The 25,967-nt window shown below is 39.7% G+C and overlaps 1 protein-coding gene across 9 annotated transcripts in view; it reads left to right on the forward strand.

Moving 5' to 3' along the window:
- ANKRD6 (ankyrin repeat domain 6) overlaps nt 1-25,967 on the forward strand; it is a 174,186-nt gene that overhangs the window by 40,248 nt on the left and 107,971 nt on the right. For 2 of the 9 annotated variants that reach the window (XM_073336726.1, XM_073336728.1), the window contains exon 2: nt 9,890-9,998. The exons of the other annotated variants lie outside the window; for them this stretch is intronic. The gene's annotated coding sequence lies outside the window, so the exon portion shown is untranslated. The remainder of the gene's footprint in view (nt 1-9,889; nt 9,999-25,967) is intronic. 9 annotated transcript variants of the gene reach the window in all.

The raw sequence follows: 25,967 nt of genomic DNA on the forward strand, positions 1-25,967 counted from the left end.
CAAACCTTAATACAGAGTAACTGATGCCACAGAGATTAATACAATTATCTACAATCAGAAGTAAAATTTTTTTTTACTGAGCTTTGCCACTTTTGGTTTCCTATTGAATATCCTTGAGACCCCCTCAATGTGCATAGATGAGTGTGAGAAGATACTTTTTCTTCAGGGTTAGAACCCCTAGAATTCTCTTCTGACAACTGCTGTTTTTTAATCATTGACATGTTCTGGATTAAAATTGCTCCTTTCTAGCCAGGATGTGTTACCAATTTCCCAATGTTGTTGCTTTGGGTGTGACATACCTAGCATAGTGCACTTTTACTTTTGCACATCCAAATTCAGTTTCATAACACAGCAATATTGTGGGCAGTGTTCTGGATTGGAGTAACTTTAAAAAAAAACCTAGAAAATAAAGTGCATTTAACTTGAGCAGTTCATAAGGTTTTTTTTTTTTTTTTTTTTAACCCATTAGATTGTCTTAAATATCATGCACTGGTAAACCAATTCTAATATAATGCAACTGGTACATCTGCTACATTGTTATTGAAAACACATTAGTATTCCAATACATGTGCTTCTAACAGCTGATATGCATTGCATCCTGACTTGCATCTGAAAGATGTTTTGTGGCAAAACTTCCTATCACCACCAAGGGAATTGGATTTCTTGAAACTAATCCTCTTATCCAGTTTGTTTTCAATGTATCCATCACATTTACAGTGGAATCAGGATACACAGGTGCCTCAAAGATACTCCCTTTGTTATTGGTAAAGCAGTTTGTTGTTGTGTTAAGTTTTTCAATAGCTATATGTTGAAAAATCAGAACAAAAAATACCTTAAGGTGCCATAAGGTGAAATAGCATCCTTTGTTAAAGTCTATAAGCCTTGAAGGATTTTACCAGTTCCAATGCTGTGTGTCAAAGCCTGATTAAAAATACAAATCGGACCTGGTAATATAGGGAGTGACCATTGCTTGCGGAACCATGGAGGTTCATCACAATTAGGGATATCAAGTGATTAAAAATCCTTGTGATTAATTGTGTGATTAAAAAGATAGAATACTATTTATAGAAATATTTTTGGATGTTTTCCACATTTTCACATATATTGATTTCAATTACAACACAGATTACAAAGTGTACAGTGCTCATTTTATATTTTTATTATAAAATATGCACTGTAAAAATAAATAGTATTTTTCAATTCTCTTAATACACATACTGTAGTGCAGTCTCTTGAAAGAAAGTTGAACTTACAAATGTAGAATTGTGTACAAAAAATAACTGCATTCAAAAGTAAAACAATGTAAAACTTTAGAGCCTACAAATCCACTCAGTCATACTTCTTGTTGAGCCAATCGCTAAGAGAAACAAGTTTGTTTACATTTACAGGAGATAATGCTGCCCACTTCTTGTTTACAATGTCACCTGAAAGTGAGAACAGGCATTCATATGCCACTGTTGTAGACGGCATTGCAAGATATTTGTGTCAGATGCGCTAAAGATTCATATGTCCCTTCATGCTTCAACCATGATTCCAGAGGACACGCATCCATGGTAATGATGGGTTCTGCTCGATAACAGTCCAAACCATTGTAGACCAGTGCATGTTCATTTTCATCCTCTGGGTCAGATGCCACCAGCAGGAGGTTGATTTTCTTTTTTCGGTGGTTTGGGTTCTGTAGTTTCCACATGGGAGTATTACTCTTTTAAGACTTCTGAAAGCATGCTCCATACCCCGTTTCTCTGACTAGTCAGGAAGACTCAATTTAATCATGGATTTCTACATAAAAGTGCATTCTTGTAGATTATAATCTTAATACATATTCTTCACAACTCAGAGATGTAGGTTTCATTTTCAGAAAGTACGCACTATACAATTTTAAAGTGATTTATTATGAAAACTTTTCAGATTAGTTTTACAGCTCTTTCAGAAAATGAATGATTGTTTGGTTATTTCATTTATCAAAGGTAACTGAAGCAGATATTTATGAAGTCACTGGGAGGTGAATTATCTCTCATTCAACAGGTCAATCATTAATTTTTGGAGGATTTTCTTGCCATGCTGTATTAGGAGGAGAACATCACCAGACAGACATTTAAATTGTTTTATTTAACTAAAACAACAATGTTATGTATTCAACAGCAAACATATGCTTATTTTGTTAAAATAGTATATGAGTTTTTGAATGTAGTTAAACATTCAAGTTTTTTAAAATCAGGGTTTTTTTTGTTAATTGTTTTTAACAAATAGTTAAGGTTTGACCCTGGTACTGAGTAGTGAGAATATTTGCAAGAAAATGAGCTCGAGGTAGTGCTTGTCCCATTCGTTTTTTTAATGCTTGTAATTTAACTCTGTCCTTGCATATTTCTCTTTTTAAGATCTCACTCAGTTCCTTCCAAATTTCAATAACGTCAGCAATAAAACAGCTATTTCCCTGCATTTTGTTCGAGGCTACAGAAATAGGCTTCAGGGTACTCAGCATGTGTTCAACATGTCTCTTAAGCCCAAGATTGAGAACTTTGTCTGACGGTGCCATCTATTTTTTCATGATTCTGTTCACAAACTGTCATCAGATTAGGCCAGTTCTTGATATAGTGCCAAAACAGTCCACTCCTGAGTTCCATTGCGTGTCTGGTGGGACAGTTAGCTTGGTTCCTCCCATTTTTTTCAGAGCAGCTGCTGCAAAGTGGTTTATGGAAGAATTTTGCAATTTCAACAACATTAGCCTTTATTTCTGGAACACTGAAGTCTTTGGCTAGGAGGTGCATCAAATGAGCACTGCAACCGTATTAGCTTGGGACTCTCTTCTAAATAATTTCTTCTCATCCTGGATTTGCAGCATTGTCTGTGACCAAGTTGCGTGCTAGACATTTGAAATTTTTTTTCACAGTTTGTTATAGCTTTTACTGCTACTTCTTGTAAGTGTTCTGCTGTGTGTGCATTTCCTGATGTACCAATTGTTTCTGTAAGGAAGACATTCCCTTCTTCTGTTGTCACACAAGCACATACAACAGGATCATTGTGGACATTGCTCCACCCATCCAGACTCAGGTTAACAGTTTTACCCTCTAGACCTTTTGCATGTTGCTCAATTTCTCTTTCATACACTTTATCGAGTAATTTACCTGCTTCATCTGCTGTGTTGTGTGGACTGTGTCCTGGTCTTAATGACTGAACCATGTTAATGAAGTGTGGGTTCTCAATCATACACAAAGTTTCCTTCCCCACTCTGAACTCTAGGGTACAGATGTGGGGACCTGCATGAAAGACCCTCTAAGCTTATTCTTACCAGCTTAGATTAAAAACTTCCCCAAGGTATAAACTTTGCCTTGTCCTTGAACCGTATGCTGCCACCACCAAGCATGTTAAACAAAGAACAGGGAAAGATCCCACTTGAAGACGTCTTCCCCCAAAATATCTCCCCAAGCCCTACACCCCCTTTCCTGGGGAAGGCTTGATAAAAATCCTCACCAATTTGTACAGGTGAACACAGACCCAAACCCTTGGATCTTAAGAACAATGAAAAAAATCAATCAGGTTCTTAAAAGAATTTTAATTAAAGAAAAGGTAAAAGAATCACTTCTGTAAAATCAGGATGGTAAATACCTTACGGGGTAATCAAATTCAAAACATAAAGAATCCCTCTAGGCAAAACCTTAAGTTACAAAAAGACACAAAAACAGGAATATACATTCCACCCAGCACAGCTTATTTTACCAGCCATTAAACAAAAGGAAATCTAACGCATTTCTAGCTAGATTACTTACTAACAGAAGTTCTGAGACTGCATTCCTGATCTGTTCCTGGAAAAAGCATCACACAAACAGACAGACCCTTTGTTCCCCCCATCCAGATTTAAAAGTATCTTGTCTCCTCATTGGTCATTTTGGTCAGGTGCCAGCGAGGTTATCTTAGCTTCTTAACCCTTTACAGGTGAAAGGGTTTTGCCTCTGGCCAGGAGGGATTTTATAGCACTGTATACAGACAGGTGGTTACCCTTCCCTTTATTTTTATGACAGTTGCATAAACAAACCAGGCAATTTTTTTAATCAATTGCCTTTTTTTGTAATCTGCTGGTTCTTATCACAAACTTCTCTATGGTTGTTTCTGGATAATGGAGGTGGTTTTTCTTTTTGCTACAGATGATACACTGTGGCTGTGTGACATACATGATGTGACTGAAACACTAACATTGGCAGATAACTCTGAAACTATAGAAAATGATGGTGATCTTGAAAGTGGATAGTCTTCAGAATCCTGTATGTTGAGGATGGATTCTCCTAAACAAAATAAGTCACTGCAGTTATTTAATTATTATTACCATACTGCTCATTTAGTATTACTCATTGCATTCACTGCCAGTACTACTTTAAAGGTGAAATGCGATTAAAACTGTGATTAATTTTTTTGAGTTAATCACATGAGTTAACTGCAATTAATTGACAGCCCTAATCACAATTATTTTTTCCCATGAATAGGGACCTACCAAATTCATAGTTATGAAAAACACATCACGGACTCTGAAATCTGGTCTTTTGTGTGCTTTTATCCTATACTGTACAGATTTCAGGAGGGAGACCAACATTTCTCAACTTGGATGGTCCTGACCCAAAAGAGTGTTGTAGGAGGGTCACTATGTTGTTTTAGGGGGGTCGTGGTATTGCCACCCTTACTTCTGCACTGCCTTCAGAACTGGGCAGCTGGAGAGTGGCGGCTGTTGGCCAGGCTCCCAGCTCTGAAGGCAGCACCTCACCGGCAGCACAGAAGTAAGGGTGGCAACACCATACCCTGCCTCCCTAACTTCTGCATTGCTGCTTTCAGAGCTGGGCAGCCGGAGAGTGGCGGCGGCTGACTGAGGGCCCATCTCTGCAGGCAGCAGCGCAGACGTAAGGGTAGCACAACTTCTGGGATGCAGCTGGCGGCGGCTCTGCCTTCAGAGCTGGGCTCCCAACCAGCAGCTGCTGCTCTCCAGCAGCCCAGCTCTGAAGGCAGCGCCGCCACCAGCAGCAGCACAGAAGTAAGGGGAGCAGTACCACGCCCACTTACAATAACCTTATGACCCCCTACAACTTCTTGTTTTGGGTCAGGACCCCTACAATTACAACACGGTGAAATTTCCGATTTAAATAGCTGAAACTGTGAAATTTTCAATTTAAAAAATCCTATGACCCTAAAATTGACAAAAATGGACCATGAATTTGGTAGGGCCCTACCCATGAGCTTAAATGACTATGGAAATAATAATGTCCCAGTACTTTAATTTGCTCCTTGCTAAGAGGAAAACAAAGGAGGAGGAGGAGGGGTGGAAAAGCCCCAAAACTCACAAAGAGGGAAAGTGGCAGCCCTGGGACCCTGCATTATCATAAGGAGAGAGCAGCAAATGGGTGCTTGCTGTCATCACATGTAAAAGATGAAGCACAGGAAACAAAATTATAAGATCCCATTTGCGCACACAGATATTTTTTCCTGGAAATGAGAAAATTTTGTTATATTGGCCTTGTCTATGTAAGAAAGCTGCACTGAATTTACTTAAATAGTAATTTTACCCGGGGTTTAATTAAACTGGTGCAAATCCATATGCCAACACTTATTTCATTTTCAAAATGTCTTTTTTTCAGTTTATCTTAAACCTATGCTTAATCAATTTAAGTTAAACCAGAATAACCCTGGCTTAACCCAGAGCAAGAGTGTCCATGCAGCCTTTTGCGTCAGTTTAACTAAATCAGTTTAAAGTCACACCTTAACTTAAACCAGTGCATCTTTCTCATGGAGATAAACCCCCTATGTTTGTTTCATCTGCTCATTAAAATCCACACTTCTCTATCCTCTACAATCACTAGCATTTACTATTTGATGTAATTGTCTTTCCTGATAGCGGTGAGAACCTTCTCTTTTCTACCCTAGTACAGAGAAATATATGGAAGCAGCAAAGGGTAGAAAGGAGACTTGCAATGGGTCTGAAGCCCAATTACAAATGGCACAGGATATTGGTAGGTGCCAGTGGATATTTGTGTAAGCAGTGTCAGGATGAGCTCCACCCTGACATCTGGTGGTGAGGTGTGGCAAGTTGTGGAAAAGAACTTCAGGGGCCGATCTCATTTGCATAGGCACACCCACCACACCTAGAATGAGACCATAGCTGCCCAAATGGTCACTTTGGCTGCTGTGGGATCCCCAGTGTCTCTGTTATTGGGGCAGGAAGAATAAATTATTACCCTGATTATGGGAACTGTGCTTGGAACTGTACGTGGCCTTTTGTTATGATGGAGGGATTCACCATCAACTAAGTAGCACTCGCTAGGCAAGGGTCATGGGTTCCAAAACTGTGTGAATGGAGAGAGGCTGGGGACAAGTAGTAATACTTGGTGGCATGGGCCCCTTGGTGAGGGCCTTACATGCTAATTGCACTTCCTCCTCTCTCCACTGTGGAATATCAGAGCTAATTTTGATTTCATTAGAAGTCTAGTTATAGGCTGCTGAGCTCACTTTGGGCTGACAGTGCACCAGCACTGGGGCTCCCCTACTACAAGCTGAATTCACCTAAGAGCTGAAATCACTGAGTGTTGTGTTAAGTAGTGGGGGAGCCTGAAGATATATTGTGGAGCAGTTTGCGGGACGGCTGGTGAAGCAGTTCGACGCGGAGCAGTGTGTGGATGGCAGGAGCTGCTTGTGGGCCGTGGAGCTGAGCGAAGGAGTTCGTGGGGCAGCTGGCGGAGCGGAGCGCAGCTGAGCGAAGGAGTTTGTGGGGCGGCTGGCGGAGCGGAGCGCCGCTATGGAGCTATGGGGCGGTCAGCTTCAGATCATGTAAGGTGCCTCTTACCCCCGTCCCATTTCCACCCAGGTTGGGAGGTAAAGCTCTGCAGATAAACTTTCGAACTCTGGGGCTGCCTTGACCAGGGACAGAGACTTTTGGGGCATTGGACTTTTGGGACTTTGGGTGATTTGGGGTTGCTGGACTCAAGAACCAAAGGGAAAAGGGCATGCCCCCATTTGCCTGGGGTGGGTTTTTTTTTTTGCTCATGGGTTGTGTTATGAATCCTGTTGGTGGTGTTTCCCCAACATAATGCCACATTGTTTCTCTCTGTTATTAAAAGGCTTTTGCTACACTCAGACTATGTGCTTGCGAGAGGGGAAGTATTGCCTCTTGGAGGCGCCCAGCGGGGGTGGTATATATTTGTCCCAGGTCACTGGGTGGGGTCTCGAGCCGGTTTGCATTGTGTTATTGGAATGGAACCCCTAGATATTGAACCCGGCCCTTGTTGCTGCCAACTCTGACGGGCAGAAGGGTTACATTTGGATATTGGATATTTGTTTTCACAATCCTTTCCAATGATTTTGCCAAGGAAAGAGAGATTAGAGACAGGATGATAGTTGAAAAGAGCTGCTGCAACAATAAGAAAACATGCTTACTTTAGCTCTCCAATTCACCCCAGCCCCTGCAACTAATTGTGTTAATTTACAGATGAATAATGATCTGTTCAACTTCCAGTTTTCATTTGAAAAAACAAAACAAAAAAAGCCTTGGCCATTCCTATGATAATTTGCCAGCTCAACTGACACCTTACAAGTACAATAGTGAAATCCAGCTCAGAGTCCTGGCGTGGACTAATGTTTTAATCAGTGGGATGTATAGCAGGGGTGCTGAAACAGTTTGTATCGTGGGGGTGCTAAGAACCATTGAACCAAACTGTAAACCCTGTATATGATGGAATCCACTTCAAGCCAGGGGGTGCAGCTCCCCTAGTTCCAGCACCTATAATGTATAGTTTATTTTATGAGTTGGGTGAGCAAGTGTCTCAGAAAACTGGGAATAGGCTCTGAAAACAGGGCCAATCTTGTAGTGTGTACTAGTTTTATGGAAAGGGTGTTCTACCTTGTTTTTGTAAAGCATCCAGCTGTAAGCTGTGGACACCTAAAAGAGCCTATTGGCAGTTATAATTTATGACAGGCTGGTTAAACACACGTGTTCCTCAAGGACCACTCCCCATCAAGCTTTTCATTGCTGTGTGCTGCCATTCTATCTTCTCCACAAAGTGTCTAGATGCTGCCTCCTGCTTCTTCACCCTCCCCACTTCCCCTCCTCGCCTCCCCCCCCCCCCCGCTGTACACTCCCAACAGCCAAAGCTTTCCTATTCACACCTCCCTGGCCCTTCACCAAAATAGTCTCCTGTCTGGTTGCCCACGTTCTTTTCACCTTTCTATAACTGTCTTGGTTTTTCACTTTGAAAATTTGGTCATCCTACTCATGACGCTGTTCCCGTTTACAAAAATTGTTGTGAAAGAAAGAAACATCACCTTTTTAACCTTTACATCTCTTTTTCTCAATGTATTGACATTTTGTTACTTTTGAAGCAGATACTCATGTTATATATGGTATATGCTAAAGATTAGGTACACCAAATTAAGAAATTATTTACAAATTCTGATGTGATAAAGCAAGCTGTTAATATCTCTAAGTAGTTTGTTAGACATGCTGTAGAAACAACTTGATTCTAGCCCCCTTCCCTGAAGCTTGAGCAAATGACGTGCTGCAGGAGCAACTCAGCCAGTTTTGCTTGACCAGATCAGCTGGAGAGTCCTTAATTCTTTAACCTAATGGGCCCTGGGGATTCAGCTATTGTCATGTAAATTGGTCTTCCTGAGTGAGAATGGGCACAGGGGCGGTTGTCTCAGCTGCCCCTGTATTGTGAGTGTCATTCATTTCATGCTCAGTGTCCAAGACCAGAGGATGTTTTGCAAACACTTGTCTTTGTGAGGATTCACTGCTGCTTATCTGGCCTCGTTCAGTGTCACAGTACATCCCTGTGAGTAGTATGCTGCAAACTACTAGGTTTTTGTTTGTACAAGTGTAATAATACAGGTACTGTGGTACTGCTCCTGCCACAAACAGACAAGACGACAGTACTTTTATTTGGATAGCTGAAATACTTTGTTCTTTACCCTTCAGAAGGAACCATTAAAAGAATTAAGAAGTAATTGAACGTATTTTTGTTCTTCAAACAATGGGCCATATTCTCTTCTTAGTTTTTTTCTGGATTTAAATTAGGATAATTGACAGCTGAGTATGGCCCAGTATTTATTTGCAGTATTTTGTAAACATATATTTTTTCATTTAAAAAAAAAAGGTTTCGACTATATATGCAATTAAGGTGAAATTGTTCTTTCACCACAATGTTGTTGTTGCTGCAAATGTTCTGACAGAAAATAATTTGTATTATAATTTTATACATTTTTATCAGAACGTGTCCTTTGTCTGTTCTACTATCACTGCTATAGAAGGAGATAAGTTTGTTTGCAATGTTGTTGTAGCTGTATTCGTCTCAGAATATGAGAGAGACACGGTGGGTGAGTTAATATCTTTTATTGTCCCCTGCACCAACAGAAGCTGGTCCAACAAGCTTCTGAGCTTCACAGACTTGAGAAAGAGCTCTGTGAAGCTCAAAAGCTTGTTGGTTCAATAAAAGATATTACCTCACCTTGTCTCTGTTATAGCTAAACTTGGCATTAGTTGCTGAGGGCCATCAGACAGAGAATTGAGGCAGGAGTATGTATTCTTACATGAACCAAACAAATGCAAAATTATTTCTGTAAAACAAAGATTATTTCAAAACCCTTTTGATAAAGAGATTCAGTGCTGGTATTTTAAATAATCAGTAGTTAGAAAAATCTTATTTTTGAGGAGGAGGAGGAGTATAAAAAGGATAAGATATTGTGGTTTGAGGGGAAGGAAAAGAAGAGAAAGAAAGACAATATATATATAGTGAATACACAAGCCGTTTCCGTGCATATACTGATTTATTGCTGTCCTAGAATCATAGCCCTAAACATGTGCATGTCTCAGCTGTTGTCTGTGAAAGTTAAATATAAATGTTTTATCTGTTTTTTTTAGTACACGCGGTATATAATGGTGCTCATGAAGGTTAGGAATGGATACAACATAATATAGTGTACAACTTTATTTGGTTAAAGTTTACCTGAAAAGGAGGAATAAAAGGGAGGTGAGTATTTTTTGTATTTCTTAATGATGCAGGAAGTAATCCTGAAAGAGTGTTAATTTCTGCTTGATTTTCACTTTAGAAATGGCTGAAGTATCAGAGCTTGTGTTTCCTGATTTTGCTGGAGATCTCCTGGGAGGAATCAGCATGACTGGAACGGAAATTTAGGGTTTGTCTTCACATATAGCTGCGCAGCTGCACTGCTGTCATGCTTTAGTGAAGATGCTACTATGCTAGGAGAAAAGGAGGACTTGTGGCACCTTAGAGTCTAACAAGTCCTCCTTTTCTTTTTGTGGATACAGACTAACACGGCTGCTACTCTGAAACCTGTTACTATGCTAGGGTGACCAGACAGCAAGTGTGAAAAATCGGGACATAGGGTAAGGGGTAATAGGAGCCTATATAAGAAAGACCCAAAAATCGGGACTGTCCCTATAAAATCAGGACATCTGGCCACCCTATACTACGTTGACCTCCTCCCATCAGCGTAGATAATCCACCTCCCTAAGAGGTGATAACTGTGTCGATGGGAGAAGCTCTTCCATCGACAGAGAGCTGTCTATGTGTGGGGTTTAGGTCGTTCTAATTACTTTGCTCAGTGGTGTGGATTTTTTTCCACACTCCTGAGTGATGTAGTTATGCAGATATAGGTCTGTAGTGTAGGCCTGGCCTTATTCAGTTCTAAACTGAGGGTTTGCAGGGTGAAAGGAGGGATTTGGAACCTTTAGCAAACTGATCCTTCTCCCCAGCAATTAGGTATTTCACCAACAAAACAAACAGGATATGTCTGACTAAATGTTCCTTCCCCTCAACTGCTCAAGTTTCTCTACCTTTGTACTTTTGTGATGGCATAATCTTTCCAGTTCTTTAGTCAGTCATTTAGTCTTCCAGGAAAAGAAGGAAAGACAAAACCTGATCCAAGTTTCTAATTAAAAAAAAAAAAAAAGGCAGAACCTCATACAAAACGAAACAAACAAACAGAAAACTTCTTAGGCTTTTTGTATATGCTATATTAAAAAAAAAAAGTAGAAAAAGGTACAGAACAGTTGTTTTTCTTCTGCAGGTCACTTTAACAGTCGTTAACACAAACTTTAATCCAGAATATCTCACTGATTTAAATAATACTATTACAGAAATAATTAATAACAGAGAAATTAAGTAGTATAAGAAAGGGGGGAAAGATACATTTTTATCTAGGATTTGAAATGAGTTGGAAAGTTGATGAGGCAGAGAAATGATACAAGACTGTCCTAGATGACATGAGCAGCAAATGAGACGGCTTTCACGCTAACAGTGATGAGTTTATGTCGAAGGATAGAGAAGAGGCCAGCACTAGATGACATGGTCTGTGAAGCAGGCTGGAGCAAATCCATTGTGGATATTAGGCACAGAGAAAGCAAATATTGAACTAGGTCCTGAAATATAGGGATCCAATTGAGTTGTTTAAGGATGTGGTTGATGGGCTGATGTGCTCATAGCTTTAGTTAGAGCTAGTAATAGTTGGGCAAGCACCGTGAAAGCTTCATCACAGAACTCTGCCAATGCACCTCTTTTCTAACCCAATATATTAATGTTATCTCAGCACTGAGTGTCTCTTGAGAAACTGCCAGTCATACAGAATTGTGCCAACATATATAATTTGGGGCAAATGTTCTGTGAGGATTAGGATGAGACTAATATTTAACCTAATCTGATTTCAACCCAGTTATTCCAAGTAGAAGAGCAAGTGCATTATCCCATCAAACTACCTAGCCCTATTAGTTTTGTTTATTCATAATAAGAGAGTTTAGCAAAAACATATTTCCTCCATCTGCCCTTTCTATTCTGCAGAATGCTGTCTGTATTGTTTCCTATTTTTTATAATCCTCAAATGTCTGGCATAATGAGGAGTTTTTCCACTTTGACAACAAATGGAACATCTGCCATGTAAAATGGTGATCTGTTTTTCTTTTGAGTGGAAAGCTTTAACGTACGCTTCTTCCAGTCTCAGGTTAAGTCCTTGGTAAAATAGACATTGGTGGATGTTTAATTGTTACAGTCTCCTTTCCTGCAACTTTTTCCACCCTCTTCTTTTTAGAAATCAGAATTTTCGTCAGCTATTGGGAGGATTAATTCACAATACTGAGAAAAGAATGCTTAATAGTAAAGTTGAACATGCTAGAAATGACAAATGCACACAGCTAGAAAAAGCAAGCTATTTTCCCAGTAGGTGGGAAGGAGATTAAGTGAGCTGCACATTCACTTTCTGACATTGCTAAGGGAAGCCTCTGATGCACCTCATTGATTTTTTTTGACAAGTGAACATATATAACAAGTCCTCCTTTTCTTTTTGTGGATACAGACTAACACGGCTGCTACTCTGAAACCTGTTACTATGCTAGGGTGACCAGACAGCAAGTGTGAAAAATCGGGACATAGGGTAAGGGGTAATAGGAGCCTATATAAGAAAGACCCAAAAATCGGGACTGTCCCTATAAAATCAGGACATCTGGCCACCCTATACTACGTTGACCTCCTCCCATCAGCGTAGATAATCCACCTCCCTAAGAGGTGATAACTGTGTCGATGGGAGAAGCTCTTCCATCGACAGAGAGCTGTCTATGTGTGGGGTTTAGGTCGTTCTAATTACTTTGCTCAGTGGTGTGGATTTTTTTCCACACTCCTGAGTGATGTAGTTATGCAGATATAGGTCTGTAGTGTAGGCCTGGCCTTATTCAGTTCTAAACTGAGGGTTTGCAGGGTGAAAGGAGGGATTTGGAACCTTTAGCAAACTGATCCTTCTCCCCAGCAATTAGGTATTTCACCAACAAAACAAACAGGATATGTCTGACTAAATGTTCCTTCCCCTCAACTGCTCAAGTTTCTCTACCTTTGTACTTTTGTGATGGCATAATCTTTCCAGTTCTTTAGTCAGTCATTTAGTCTTCCAGGAAAAGAAGGAAAGACAAAACCTGATCCAAGTTTCTAATTAAAAAAAAAAAAAAAGGCAGAACCTCATACAAAACGAAACAAACAAACAGAAAACTTCTTAGGCTTTTTGTATATGCTATATTAAAAAAAAAAAGTAGAAAAAGGTACAGAACAGTTGTTTTTCTTCTGCAGGTCACTTTAACAGTCGTTAACACAAACTTTAATCCAGAATATCTCACTGATTTAAATAATACTATTACAGAAATAATTAATAACAGAGAAATTAAGTAGTATAAGAAAGGGGGGAAAGATACATTTTTATCTAGGATTTGAAATGAGTTGGAAAGTTGATGAGGCAGAGAAATGATACAAGACTGTCCTAGATGACATGAGCAGCAAATGAGACGGCTTTCACGCTAACAGTGATGAGTTTATGTCGAAGGATAGAGAAGAGGCCAGCACTAGATGACATGGTCTGTGAAGCAGGCTGGAGCAAATCCATTGTGGATATTAGGCACAGAGAAAGCAAATATTGAACTAGGTCCTGAAATATAGGGATCCAATTGAGTTGTTTAAGGATGTGGTTGATGGGCTGATGTGCTCATAGCTTTAGTTAGAGCTAGTAATAGTTGGGCAAGCACCGTGAAAGCTTCATCACAGAACTCTGCCAATGCACCTCTTTTCTAACCCAATATATTAATGTTATCTCAGCACTGAGTGTCTCTTGAGAAACTGCCAGTCATACAGAATTGTGCCAACATATATAATTTGGGGCAAATGTTCTGTGAGGATTAGGATGAGACTAATATTTAACCTAATCTGATTTCAACCCAGTTATTCCAAGTAGAAGAGCAAGTGCATTATCCCATCAAACTACCTAGCCCTATTAGTTTTGTTTATTCATAATAAGAGAGTTTAGCAAAAACATATTTCCTCCATCTGCCCTTTCTATTCTGCAGAATGCTGTCTGTATTGTTTCCTATTTTTTATAATCCTCAAATGTCTGGCATAATGAGGAGTTTTTCCACTTTGACAACAAATGGAACATCTGCCATGTAAAATGGTGATCTGTTTTTCTTTTGAGTGGAAAGCTTTAACGTACGCTTCTTCCAGTCTCAGGTTAAGTCCTTGGTAAAATAGACATTGGTGGATGTTTAATTGTTACAGTCTCCTTTCCTGCAACTTTTTCCACCCTCTTCTTTTTAGAAATCAGAATTTTCGTCAGCTATTGGGAGGATTAATTCACAATACTGAGAAAAGAATGCTTAATAGTAAAGTTGAACATGCTAGAAATGACAAATGCACACAGCTAGAAAAAGCAAGCTATTTTCCCAGTAGGTGGGAAGGAGATTAAGTGAGCTGCACATTCACTTTCTGACATTGCTAAGGGAAGCCTCTGATGCACCTCATTGATTTTTTTTGACAAGTGAACATTATTTTTAATTTATAGTTTTTGTTTTGCTTTCACATTTTTTTTTTGAAAGTGTCTTGGGTGTTTGGAATATTTTATTTCAGCAGATTTAATTGTAGTGGTTTTCCTTTTCCGACCTCCCAAAGGTTTTCTGTAGTTGGTTGGCAGTACTTTTGCAGGGAGATTATTATTTTTGTGTGCTGTGGTTTGTACAGTTATGAATTAAAGAGGCAGAGGTGTGTGTGGGTGTGTGTGTTTTGGCAATGGGGCTATGTCTTTAAAATAGCCATTTTAATTACAGCTCTTAATCCCTGCCATGTTACTTAATCTCTTAAATGAGCCATGTAATTTATTGAATTAGGAACTACAGTTTTAATCTTCCATTGTATACCTTAGAGCACCTTTTGGTTTCTGGCAGCCCCAGTAAAACAGTCCTCTCTTACTCAGAGCATGTGAGCGTTTATGGGAACTCTCCAAGGGCTAGAGCCTAAAGAGCGTAGCGTGTGGGATGCTTTCAGTGCTTGCTTCCAAGTTTCTGGTACACAGAACACGCTACCAAGCATCTAGAAGAATCTGGTGTTGTACCACAGCAACACATTGCAGTGAGGTCAGTTACAATAATAACCCGAAGTGTGTTGTGATGGTTCTCACATCAATGTGACATCAGTAGAAACTAGCCCAACAGAAACAATTTATGCTACTGTTAATACTGTTAATTTTGTCAAGTACTGATGTGCTTCCCACTGTAAAAGACACTAATATAGATCCTGCTCCTGGGAGTTTACAAACTAAGTTAAGTAACAGATACAGATAAGGCAAGATGCACTGGTTGAACTACTTAATGATGATTACAGGCTTATTTTCTGTCTTCCCCCTTTTCAATAAATATCGTGTGTGTGAGGTGTAGTGAGTATGTCAGGCCTGCTGAGATGAGCCACAAATGGGCCTCTGTGTCGCAGTAGTGAATTTAGCCAAAAATATCAATTGATGGGAGGCATCATTACCTACAGATTAGAGAACAGTACTTGGAGGCAGGCAACTCAAATTCTATTCATAACTACCATTGTCTTTCAGTGTAACCTTGGACAAGTTAATTAAACTCTCTTTTGACACTCTTATCTTTATTATTCCATTTTACAGATTGGATAATACTTACCTTTATAAGTGCTTTGAAAACATCAGGTGAAAAATGTTATATAAATGTAAAGCATCCTTACTAATACAGCCACAAGAATCTTCTACGGTAATCAGACCATGTATAATTTCGATTTAGGACACAAACCCAGACTAATGCAACCAGTGCTCTGTTTAGATTAAGGCGACCTGCCCTCATTGATGGGCTCTCACTCATTTTACTTGCATGGAGTCTTGTTTTCTGTCAAAGTTTCAAAGTCTCTGTTTTTAAAAGTCACTGCCTATGAATGTGGTGCAGCTTCATAGGAAGTGAAGCCAGGAACCTCCAGTGCGTGTTTAATATTCATGGTGTATGCTTTTAAAAAAGCACTGCATGTTTTTAAAGTGGCATCACTGCACATGTAACAACTCATGGCACAGCATTCTGGGCCCCATTTCTACATATCAGCAAGAGTCTGTGTCTCTAAAAGTGAAAAGAAAAGTTTTTTAAAAAAACAGAAGTAGTAGCACCCACACCAGCCCCCTCTCTCATGAACTGCCCTGGAGGGAGTATTCAAGGGAATTGTGCCAGTCTAACAAAACTCAAATTTCATCACCTTTTACTATTATCCTAAGATGAAGAGCTATTCTGTCCATTGTAAAGCATATTTAGCTTTTAAAATGAACACAGGAAAGCTACTTAGGAACTACATGTGATCCAACATCTAGCTTTTTAGAATGGACAGATGAGAGCGTGTTACACTATTCCTCCACATGCTTTTTTGGTTAACAATCCAATTCCATGTCCAATTCAAAATGTGTTTTTTATCTAAAAGCCCATAAATGGCTACAATCACTTTCTCCACCCCTCTCTGAAAGCTTCAGTCAGTGGTGGTTCTATACATCAGTGACTCCCAACCTTTCCGGACTACTGTACCCCTTTCAGGAGTCTGATTTGTCTTGCATTCCCCAAAGTTTCACCTCACTTAAAAACTACTTGCTTACAAAATCAGACATAAAAATACAAAAGTGTCACAGCACATTATTACTGAAAAATTTCTAACTTTCTCATTTTTACCATATAATTATAAATCAATTGGAATATAAATATTGTACTTACATTTTAGTGCAAGGGTGCGCAAACTTTTTGGCCCGAGGGCCACATCCAGGTGGGGAAATTGCTTGCAGGGCAGGGGGTTGGGGTGTGGAGGCGGAGTGTGTGTGTGTGTGTGGGGGGGGGCTTCAGGGCAAGGGGTTGGGGCAGAGGAGGGGTGCGGGGTGCATGAGGGGACTCACGGAAGGGGGTTAGGGTGCAGGAGGGGTGTGGAGTGCAGGAGGGGGCTCAGGTCGGGGTTGGGGTGCAGGAGGGGTGTGGGTGCAGGAGGGGGCTTGGGCAAGGGATTGGGGTTCAGGAGGGGTGTGGGGTGCAGGAGGGGGTTCAGGGCAGGGAGTTGGAGTGCAGCAGGGGTGCAAGGTGCAGGCAGGGGGCTTAGGGCAGGGTGTTGGGGGGCAGGGTACAGGAGGGGTTCAGACTCCAGCCCGGTGCCACTTACCTAGGGCAGCTCTGGGGTGGCAGCAGCGCACACTGGGGCCAGGGCAGGCTTCCCTACATGTCTGCCCTGGCCCCACGCCCCGCCACTCCGGGAAGCGGCCGGAACTACGTCCCTGCACAGCCTCTGGGGGAGAGGGGGCACAGGGCTCTGCGTGTTTCCCTCGCCTGTGGGTACCTCCCCCAGAGCTCCCATTGGCCGCGGTAACCTGTTCCTGACCAATGGGATCCGATGCATCCGATGAAGTGAGCTGTAGCTCACGAAAGCTTATGCTCAAATAAATTGGTTAGTGTCTTAAGGTGCCACAAGTACTCCCCAGGGATATGTGTACCCCTGGCTGAGAACCACTACTATAGATAAAGGAGCCCAAATCTGAACTCATGGGTATTGGGGCCTGGGTTTGCCTGATATTCCTCTGCCAAGAAATTCACTGCCATCACAGACCATGCTGAGCCTTGATTCTTGCAGCCTTGGCAAATGAGCTCTAAAATGCCCATGGCCATGTTAGTGACCATTTAGATGTAACTTTTTAAACTAGCTTTAATCCAAAGAGGAAGAGAAGAAAGTTTGGTTCTTTTCAAAAAGGATTTTACATTCTTCTAAATTTGGTCAGTGACATGGAGGCCTTATGGTGATGAGCACCCTATAAATGCTTATTAATAATAATTGAGTACTGTGTCTTCAGCATCATAAATTAAAAGTGAAACCCAATCTGAGCTCCAAAATTAGATCTAGGGAAAACTACCTTCCCAATTACATGACCTGCTACTTAGAATTGTCTCGGTGGAGTTTAGATTTAACTCCATTTAACTTCCATGGTAGAATGAAAGGGTAACGTGTCTGCTCCAGAGTTGTCGTCATCTGAATACAGGAAACATTTTTAAACAGTCATGTCTATTTTTTTGTCCTGCTTTCCACCTCATTACTTAAGAAAGGCCAGATGGACAAAGATTAATTTATTTGCCTATTTGCCATGGTTTTTGATGAACAGTTTTGTTTTGGTCATTTGTTTCACAGTGATTAAAAGACAAGACTAAATAACTTTAGATCAGTGATGGTTTTGACAACAAAAATCGTTCAAAGTGGAGCACTAGATCTTTTGTTATAGAACAACTATATTTTTGTTCTGCTTACATAAAAAGGACATAAATTATGATGTTTTACTGTAAAAACAAGAGGTGCTCTCCTAGTGTTCTGCTTTATTTTTACTGGCAATTATATAAAAAGAAATTTGACAAAACAGCTACAATCACTAAACATTGCACCATACTACCAATATACTTACAATCATATGAACCTGCAACGGAGCTCTGTTTTAGCTCTTTCATAGTACTCTATCTTGAAATAGTTGAGCTAATACCAAAAAGCACATTCTGTTTTTGTTACAGCCATATCTCCCATTCAAGCACATTTGGAACATAGGTACATGAGGAATTTGGAATATAATATTAGATTTTAACGTACGTATAACAGACTCAGATGCATCCGATGAAGTGAGCTGTAGCTCATGAAAGCTTATGCTCAAATTGGTTAGTCTCTAAGGTGCCACAAGTACTCCTTTTCTTTTTGCGAATACAGATTAACACAGCTGTTACTCTGAGACTCAGATGAAATCACAAATTAAAACAAATTTCCTTCCATTTCTAGCTCTCATATATTAGTAGCTATACAAGAATTTGATTCTACTTTGTCCCTGGTGTGTGTGTGTGTATGTATGTTGCAAATTTTATATATATATCAGATGCTGTGATAAACTACAACAGTCTCAATGAGATAAGGAACCTATTATGTCACCTGAACAATAAAAAATAGGTTTAATTCCTTATCTCATTGAGACTGTTGTACTTTATCACAGCATCTGATGAGATAAAGAATTTGCTGCTATTGTTTAATTAAATGCTTGAGGATGTGAATGAATATTTCAAGTTGTTTTTGTTTCTCCTGGTTTGTAGCCAACAAAGTCTTCTGGATGAACAAAGCCCTCTAGACTACCTGTTATGTAGATTAATTGATAGCTTTCAGTTTATATTAGTTCTGTTTATTCTGCTTGAGTGCTAGTTCAAAGCCCTTATCTTGCAAAATGAAGAGAGTCAAAAATATATAAAGCAAACATATTCCAGCTCATTAGGTGGGTTTTAGACAAGTAGATTTTTTCTTTTTGAGAACATTGTATAACATGAAAGGATTGGAGTTGAAATGACAGAAGTTGAGGTTTGAAGTTTGTCTTTGAGCTACTCCATTGTACCTTGATTATGCAGGAGGTCTCAGAGTAACAGCCCATCACCTGGATCATTGAGAAACTAGACTAAAGAAAGTACTAGGAAATATTGTAGGGAACAATTCTGATCGAATAGCTCTCTTCCATCTCCTGTTTCTTTGATTCCTTTAAAATGCATGCTACTATAAGCATGCATTGTGGGTGGAATTTCACACTTAACTGAATTTCTTGTCTCTATCTTTTAGAAGTCTAGTAGTATAGTGGCATGTTGAGTGTCTTACAGATTTAACAGCATATGTCTTATCATTTCTAGAGGCTTAGTTGGCCATAAATTTGAAGAGTGACTTTTCTCAGGGGAGTGTTTTCTATATCTTTATAATTTGTCCAATATTTTAATATAATTCTCTTAACTGCATGCACTCTGTGATTGTCAGTAAACATTATGTCCCATGCTAAGATTCTGAAATTTTAGGAGTTCTTGTCCATTTTAAAATTCTTTTCAGGTGTCAAGTACAAGTCTCCTTATCACCAGCAGAACCCCAAGGAGGGATTGATTTAATCAGTTGATCGAAATGTCTTCCTTTACTTTGTGACAGCCTATGGCCCAAATCCTGCTCCCTTCCGCAGGCATGTACTGCCCAAAAGGCAGTGGAAAGGGTGTGCAGGATGCCAGGATACTACACAGCGGGATCTGAAGCCCCACTATGCCTCACAACTGTGCTCCACAGGGAACCCATCCACATGAGTGCAGGGAGGGATTTTGGAGAGGGGCAGGGTAGGTGTACTGATATGACCAACAGATTATATGCACTTACATAGATGTATTAGCTGGCACATGTAGCCACATGGTATACTTAGACCGTCACTGACAGGGGTTTGTCTAATCTCTTCTTAAAAAATTCTAGTGATTTGGATTCCAGAACTTTCTTCAGTAGCCAATTCCAGCGCTTAACTATCCTTATTGCTAGAAAGTTTTTCCTAATATGTAACCTAAATCTCCCTTGCTGTACATTAAGCCCATTACTTCTTGTCCTGCCTTCAGTGAACACAGAGAACAATTGATCACCATCCTTTTTATAGCAGCCTTTAATATAATTGAAGACTGTTACCAGATTCCCGCTCGGTCTTCTTTTCTCAACACTAAACATGCCCAGTTTTTTAACTTTTCCTCATAGGCTATGTTTTCTAACCCTTTATCGTTTTTGTGGCTCTCTTGTAGGCTCACTGATTTCTCCACATCTTTCTTAGAGTGGTGCGCACAACTGGATACAGAACTCCAGCTTAGGTGTCACCAGTGTTGAATTGAGAAGAACCATTATCTCCCATATCTGGCACATGATGCTCCTGTTAATACACCCCGGAATGATATTGTCTTTATTGAGTTTCATCTTGTTGATTTCAGACCAAGTCTCCAATTTATCAAGATCATTTTGAATTTTAATCCTGTCCTCCAAAGTGCTTGCAACCACTTCCAAGGTGCCTATGTTTATACAGTGTCCAGGACAATTGGGCCCTGATCTTGACTGGATCCCTGGGCTCTACTATAATATACGTAGTAGTAGTAGAAGTATTAAAAGAGGGCTGTATCCCTCACTTTTAGCACACAGTGGTTTTAAACCTCATCTGAAAATACTCCATAGGAGTTTGATGCTTCAGCCTTTGCAGGCTGTGAAGTCACCATTGGTAGTTTAATTATTTTGTATGCATTTAAAGGAGGACAGTGAATCTACTATTAAAGAATTAACAGATACCGTTTTTAGACTTGAAGGTTCAGTATATATGTCAGGGCCCCGCATATATGTCAGGGCCCCGCTCAGGAAATCTAAAGCTGAATGGAATTTAGAAGCTCTTGATATTGCAATTACTTTATTCTCCAGGCTAGAATTCAAGGGTATTGACATTGTAACAGAAGACTGACACTTTTGGCTTAGCTCTTTTTGTAATGATGAAGCTTTCTGTAATAGCTCCCACACAGAATGTAGTGGTGGAATGATTGTGACTGACCCATTAAAAATTAAGGCCAGATTTGGTGACTTTTATGAACAGTTATATTGTTCCAGGTCTGGAGACTTAGCGGTTGTGAAAGGGCATCCTTTCTGAGAGGCAACAACATGTCTGAGCTCTTTGTTCAGGGTTATCTAGCTATGGAATGGAATTTCAGCAGTCCTTAACATGACAAATTTCCCCTCCCCTAAAATATGCTTGCTCCAAAATATCTCTGGTATACTAAAAGATTTTCTCAAGTGTAAGTTTATTCATATATCCTTTTTGATGGCAAAACATGTTATTGAAGTTCAATATTATTGAAGTAAAAATACCTTCCCCTGAGTTGACATTGGGTTACTTCACTGCTCATCCAAGTTGGAAAAACCTGTTAGCATTCCTAAGACTATGCTACAGACTTTGATTGTTTTTGGGCTTCCTTACCGCCTTATAATAATCTTCAGCATACAAAGACTTATTCTCATTCAGGGACCTTTCCTGATCTAGTTAAATACTGTATTTCTTAATTGTATTTTTGAAAATGGACTTATCACATTTGTCACTGGGCACAGTGGTCAATGAATGTCAATTGGCTATGGACAGACTCAGCTTAAAGTTACTTGATCTTTAGTTGGGTTCTCTGAGAACATGCTTCTTTGCCACGTGCATGTTCATCTTCTGTATCTTGTTTGAAGGGCTAAACCCAGTGTAGGTCCCATGAGTACTGAGTCATGTTCCTTTTATTGAGATGATAGGGTAGATATGGTAGAACCTCATATTATCTTTAAAATGAAAATTAACCTACCAAGTTGTAGGGCTAAATTAATTTCTTTAATTCAGTTCCAAGTACAAACAAGGCTAATAGCTCTGTTTTGTCCTTAATGGTGTAAAAAAGCCCATTAAATTATTCATGGTGCATATATTATGCATTATTAAACAATTTTTTTGACAGAATCACTTTAAGAAAACCTCTAACATTTTTTTGTTAAGAGTAAGGTTAGTTATGATTGGAAACCTACATTTTGTTGTACATTCTAGTTCTGAATAAAGGACCTGGTTTCTTAACTGAGCACTACCTATCTATACAGCCATGAATCAGCAAAACACTGACTGGCTACGGTGTACTAGAGTGCTTAGTGGAGAATGGCACATTTAATCAGTATAGTTTTATTCTGTGTACTGTATAACAGTGTATATTTTTAAAACAAGCAGAAGATTTGTTCTGATTGTTATCAAACAATAGACTGAAGTCCTCTAAATGGCCACATTTTTTCCCCTCCTACTCTATGAAAACATACACATCCAACTAGAAAGTTAAATCAATAGAGACCTGATCCCTCATTTGCATGCAAAAGGGAAACCCCTGTCTTTCAGATAGAGTTCAGGAACCAGTCAATATCTCACTTTCTTTGAACTACTTAAGCTTGCTTAAACATTCTTTAGAAATAAATCTCTTTTGAAGATTTCTGTAGCTGAAGACCCCCAAACCAAAAAACTGCATGGGTTGTATAAGAGCCTCAATTTTTCAGTCACACATACGCATTTTTTAAAAATGAACATCCATTATTGTGTATCATGGAAATATATATTCAGAACATGGGTAATTTAAAAGGACATTGTCAGATGTTTTCGATTTGCTTTAATTTTGTTCCATTTTTTTCTGAAAGCCCACAGAGAGGCTTGAAGATTTGTTTTAGCTACTGAATTTTGCCTTTAACTTTTGACAATTTTACCTTTCCTCCTGCCAGTATTTCTCCTGGAGCCAATGCTAATATTCCTTTTTTTCATTTCACAATAATTTCAATATATGTAGCCGTCTATATACCAAATTAGTCTGATTTCTTAACCATCACTGATAATGACAGCAGAGTCTGGGAATAGTACCTGCTGGTTATTGCTAGAAGAGAGGGACAGGAACAGAAAATATCCTTATTTTGTGAATCTTCCCAAGAAAGTGGCAATTAAAAAAAAAAAAAGGGTCAAGTGGCAGTTGTGAGCCTTTCTTCCCTTCTATTCTCTAGAACTACTGGTCTAATGCTGGCAGTGTACTGTGCAAGTTTCCATGCACAGGCTCTACCAATGCACATTCCTACTGATCTGCAGAGAGAAAAACACATGCGTCCATTGCAGGCTTGCGTGTCTCAAATAAAGGCTGCAAATTATGTCAGTGATGGTTTTGAGATGTGAACCAATTGTGATTAGGAGGAAACCAACAAACTCATTTTCACAAGGCACCTAAAGTCAATGTTTGAACCTGATATTAGAAAGGGACATTTGACTGCATTAACCTTATTGTTTTAAGCCATGTCTAGACTAGGAAAATAAGTTATGTTATAAAATGTGTTAGCTAACACATTTAACTAACATGATTTTAAATAGGACTTTGCACCTGGTGTAGACAGAGCAAGTCATGTTTGAAAACGTGTGGGCTGGCATGATAACCAAAGAAACATTTCCCCTCAATTCCGTTTGATTCCAGTGTGCTGGGAAGAGAAAGAGCAGTCAAACTGAGTCACCAAATTGTTAAAAGAAAAGGAGGACTTGTGGCACCTTAGAGACTAACCAATTTATTAGAGCATAAGCTTTCGTGAGCTACAGCTCACTTCTTCAGATGCATATCGTGGAAACTGGAAATTGTTAATACCCCATAATCTTGTGGGGTCAGGTCAGGAAGATACTTGGCTACTTGTTGCTGTGTTGTTTGAATGACTTTCTGAACCTCTTGTCCACAAAACTCCCCATAATTTTGAGAGAGACATAAGGAAGTGAATTTCAAAGGCTATCAATTTTGTTATCGAAAGAGGTTTTTCCATTTTAACTGATGTAGAGAGCACCTCACTACATCATACTAACATATAACCTTTATCTCCCCTGCCCTCTTTTTGGGGTCTTTTTATGGTGGAGGTACATATGTCTCTCTGAAACCTCTAGCTAAAATGTAAAGGTAGCCAGCTGTGTCAACACTGTTATCACTAAGATTTTAAGTACACAAGTAGGGGGGGGAAAAAAACCCCAAATAAATCCAAGTTTTCTACAATAACCATAACTTGGAACCCTATTGTGTATGTACTTCTTTTCTAGTGTCATATATGGGTTTAAATCCTATGCTTTTTAGTATATGTGCCGTGTGGATGTTCTTTTGGAAACTCTAACTTTGAATGACCTAACTTTTATGTGTTTAAAACTTCTCACATAGGTGTGTTTTGTGGGTTTTTATTTTTTTTGAAAGGATTAAAGAAGTTAAGGAAATGAAGATAAGGAGGCTTGCTAGATCTCATATAAACACAGGAATCAAGAGAACAGTCGCTCTTTTTTTTAAAGTTTGTGCATTCGAGAGTTATACCCAAGGCAAGAGAACCCTTACATCCTAAAGAGCACATACACATTTTTTTGAGGCCTTTTGGATCCAGCAGAAAAGGACACAGGTTTATCTGGGCTCCTCCAGATGCCACATTATAAATGGGGGAGGTTCCTGAAGAATTGTACTGAGGAGATCCAAGCAGGGTCCTAGGGATTAATAACTTTGCAGATACTGTACTCCCATACACGCCCACACCCATCAGATATGTCTTCATTCCCATAAGCCATGCCTCATGGTCTACACCAGTGGTTCTTAACCAGGGGTTCAGGGCCCCCTGGGGGGATGCGAACAGGTTTCAGGGGGTCTGCCAAGCAGGTCCAATGTTAGACTTGCGGGGGCCCAGGGCAGAAAGCCGGAGTCCCACTGCATGGGGCTGAAGCCCAGGGCTCTGAGCCCCGCCATCTGGGACTGAAGCAGAAGTCTGAGCAGCTTAGCTTCACGGTGCCTCCTGTGGCATGCGGCCCTGGACAATTGCCCCTTAATGCCGGTCCTGGTGTTTATATGCAGAAAACCAGTTATTGTGGCACAAGTGGGCCATGGAGTTTTTATAGCATGTTTTGGGAGGACCTCAGAAAGAAAAAGGTTGAGAATCCCTGGTCTACACTGGTACCTGTGCTGGGGAGGGCTATATGGCTATGTACACTGCACACTGCCAAAAAAGCATGCAATGTAGACATACATTAAGGTTATGTCCCCCTTTGGAGACTGTACTGGATAGCTATGTTGGCATAGCCCCCCTAATGTAGACTAAGTGTACGATGACATAAGGGTTTTTTCCATTAGTATAGGAACACCACCTCCCCAAACAATGTAGCTATGTCAACGGAAGCACTCTTTCGTCAGCATAGCTGTGTCTACACTGTCAGTTATGTCGACACAGCTGTGTTAGTCAGAGGTGTGGTTTTTTTCACGCCCATGGCCTTGATGTAGCTACGCTAATATATCTTTCAAGTGTAGACCATGCCTAAACTACCATCTTGCTTCACTATATGTTCCCTCAGAAGAGCAAGGTTTAGGCACATCAGCTGGGTAGTGTGTAGAATATTCTGTGGCTAGATGGAGGATCTCAGGTACATAAAAATTGCTGATTTTTTTTTTTAAATTAAAACTGGATTTTTATTTAAATTACAGGTTTATTTTTTAAAATACACCTATTTAAAATTAATTTGAAATTGACAACCTTTGAGACCTAAACTTCTTATAATCTATTAAAATTTAATTTAATACAAAAAATATTAAACAGTATATGTCTGCTGCCAGGTTTTAAAAACAGTCAAACCATTGAACTGCTTGAAGTCACTGGCTAAGCTCCTGAAATCTGAGTTTCTTGAAGAGCTAAACCAGTGTTTGACAGCAATAGTCTTCTGCAGGTGCAGAGAATATTTTCTTTGTTACAGCTTCTTCAACTAGATCAGGGGTTCTCAAA

The sequence above is a fragment of the Lepidochelys kempii genome, chromosome 3 (genome assembly GCF_965140265.1).
Source record: "Lepidochelys kempii isolate rLepKem1 chromosome 3, rLepKem1.hap2, whole genome shotgun sequence".
Taxonomy (NCBI): domain Eukaryota; kingdom Metazoa; phylum Chordata; order Testudines; family Cheloniidae; genus Lepidochelys; species Lepidochelys kempii.